This window comes from Myotis brandtii, unplaced genomic scaffold, assembly GCF_000412655.1.
Source record: "Myotis brandtii unplaced genomic scaffold, ASM41265v1 scaffold959, whole genome shotgun sequence".
NCBI classification, from domain to species: Eukaryota; Metazoa; Chordata; class Mammalia; order Chiroptera; family Vespertilionidae; genus Myotis; species Myotis brandtii.
Genome location: NW_005371966.1, coordinates 1 through 3,288, shown reverse-complemented (window position 1 = coordinate 3,288; position 3,288 = coordinate 1). Strand labels below are relative to the sequence as shown.

At 45.5% G+C, this 3,288-nt stretch overlaps 1 pseudogene; it reads left to right on the top strand.

Annotated features, from left to right (window-relative positions):
- Positions 1–2,879, top strand: part of LOC102241841 — a 17,562-nt pseudogene extending 14,683 nt beyond the window's left edge.
- Positions 2,880–3,288: the final 409 nt, after the last annotated feature.

Sequence of the window (3,288 nt, the reverse complement as noted above, 5' to 3'; positions counted from 1 at the left end):
GGGCCATCCTATATTCCCCTGTAGAACTCCTGGGCTGGAAAAGGCAGTTTTCTAGCAATTGTCCAAGTTGTGGGAGACTCTGCAGCCCTTTCCACAGATAGAAGTGTAGCCACCTCTCCAGGGCCTCCAACCCTCTTTGCCAGGCTTGGCCCTGGTCTACGTTCTATGAGCTTCTTACATTCTGCCCTCTGGTCACTGAGAATAAAGAACTGCTCACTGAAATAGTTTTATCATTCATGCCACAGCCCCCTTATGTCCTTTCCTTTCACTCAGTTCAAACACACCCTTTTCTAGGGTGGAATAAGAGGAGAGGGAGCATTGCATTTCTCCCCACAAACCATCAAATAAGTATTCTCTTTCGAACTCTAAGCGTCCTATGTACAAAGCTAATTACTTCTTTAATTAAGCACTCTTCGCTCTTATTAGAGCTCTTGTCATGTTCAAGAACGTTTGCTGCTCTTGGTCACCAGTAGACCATGGCGTGCATTTTCAGGAACCCAGGATATCTGGCTGAACTCAACTGAACTCACCTCTCACCACATCACTGAAGACTGATCTCGGCTAGCTAACAGTCAGAATAAGCTGCCTTGGAATCACTTGTCTGTGAATCCTGAGGAGCTGTTCCGGGAGATATGGACAAGTATTCTGCTGGTTTCAGTGGATGTAGAAATAGGATTGAGACACAAAGAATCACTCAAGTGTCTGCATACCGGGTTGCCATGATACTCAGTCTCATAACAGTTATCCTTGGTGCAGGAAAAGCCCGGGAGTGATTCTGAATGAATGCTTTATTGCTGCTGTCTTGAGATTCATAATGATTTTTAAATTAGGGGCTCAGCATTTTCATTTTGTACTGGGCTTTGCAAATTATGTCATCTGTCCTGGCCTCTACTATGGTTTCTTTGCCCGAAAGCCCTCTAATTTCAGGCTTGCTTCTTTAATAGCGCATAACCCTCTTTTGCATGCATTTATTTATGTGTCGAGTATCCAGTTTTCCGACTGCTGGTTTCTGAGGGCATGGACTTTCTTATCTCTTTTTTTTCCAGTGCCTAGAAGAGTGCTTGATAAATCATAAGTAGTCAGAGAGTTTGTCGAATGATTGAATGCTGTAAAGAGCCCGAAAGAATATTCCCATAGACAAGATAACAAGCATATCATTGGGATAGTGCCACATTTGGTATCAAGTGCACCATAAAAGGGGTCATTAATTCTGGACACTCCCTCCTTGCCTCCTCTTTAACCACTTTTCTCTGTCTGAGCCATAAGCTGCTTTAATGCTTGATTGCCCACATAGATTCTCTGTTCACCTGATTCCCTAGGCCAGTGATGGCAAACCTTTTGAGCTCGGCGTGTCAGCATTTTGAAAAACCCTAACTTAACTCTGGTGCCGTGTCACATATAGAAATGTTTTGATATTCGCAACCATAGTAAAACAAAGATTTATATTTTTGATATTTATTTTATATATTTAAATGCCATTTAACAAAGAAAAATCAACCAAAAAAATGAGTTCGCGTGTCACCTCTGACACACGTGTCATAGATTCGCCATCACTGCTAAGCTGAGCAGGGAATTTGTACTGACCCAGACAACCATGTTAATGGTCCAAGCAGAGCTGTTGTTAGGGTTCAGAGAGACAGTTTTGACCTTGGACTTAGGCATACCTTCACCCTGGCCAACTGAGCTGTAGAGTGTGAGAGAACTACATGTGAGACCAAACATTGGGACTTCTAAGAGCATTATGTAAAGGGGCGCCATCCTGAGCACCATCTACAGGCTGGTCCTAGCCCTGCCACTCTAGCACCCAGGGCTGGCCCTCGGCCCACCCTGGTGTGAGTTGTCTGGGATTCGAGGCGGCTCAGGCAGAACAAGCACCAACAGTAAGGAGGCCAAGAAACTTGTAGGCCTCTCAGAGAAGGAGAATCTCATGAGGAATAACCAAGCGCTGGGGATTGGAAGTGGTTCTACAGTTGCCCATGCTGTGCAGCAAATAGCTGAGAGAATGAAACAAGGGAATGTGAACCTTGTCTGTGTTCCCACCTCCTTCCAGGTCCATCAGCTCATCCTGCAGTCTGGCTTAACTCTCAGTGACCTGGACCGACACCCAGAGATCGCCCTCGCCCTTGCCCTCGATGGTGCTGATGAAGCAGATGCTGATCTCAATCTCATCAAAGGCGGTGGAGGCTGCCTGACCCAGGAGAAGATCGTGGCGGGCTATACCAGTGCTTTATCGTGATGCCAGTTTCAGGAGAGATTCAAAGAACCTTGAGGATCAGGGGTACAAGTGATTCCCCATCGAGGTCATCCCAATGACTCACGTCCCAGTGAGCTGAGTTTGGGGGCATGGTTGAACTTCAAATGGCCATCAACAAGGCAGGTCCCATGGTGATGGATAATGGGAATATGGGAATTTTATCCTGGCCTGGAAGTTTGACCGTGTGTACAAATAGAGTGAAGTGAACACAGCTATTAAAATTATCCCAGGTGTGGCCCTGGCTGTTGTGGCTCAATTGGCTGGAGCATTGTCCTGTATACTAAAATGTTTCGGGTTTGATTTCCAGTCAGGGCATATGCCTAGATTGTGGGTTTGCTCCCCAGTTGGGGCAGATAAGGAAGGAAACCAATTGATGTTTCTCTCTCTCTCTCTCTCTCTCTCTCTCTCTCTCTCTCTCTTTCTCTCTCCTCTCTCTCTCTCTCTCTCTCAAATCAATAAGCATACCCTCGGGTGAAGATAAGAAAAAAAATGATGCCAGGTGTGGTGAGAACAGACTTATTCATCAACATGTCTGAGAGTCTCCTTTGGGATGCAGGACAGCTCAGTGAATACGAAGGAGAAGCCCTTCTATTGGCCCAAGAGGCATGGCGTGTATTCACCTTGAGTCCCCAGCACACTGCCAGGTGGACATGCCTCTCCAGGAGCCTTTGCCTTAATGTATGTGCCAGGGTGGTTGGGGAGTTAAATTCAGCCTTCTAAAGTATTGTGGTTTAAAAAAATATGTTTTCATTAATTTTAGAGAGAGGAAGGGAGAGGGAGAGAGAGAAACATTGATTGGCTGCCCCTCTCATGTATCCCGATTAGGGATGTGCCCTGACTGGGAATCAAATTGGAGACCTTTCAGTGCATGGGACGATGCCCAAGCAACTGAACGACACCAGCCAGGGCTGAAATATTGTTAGTAAATGTCTTTTTAAAAAAGAGAAATATAAACATATATGTTTTCCTTATTTTTAAAAAAGAACTGCTGACTGACTGAACTCAGGGATCCATAAACTATGGCCTCTGGCCTG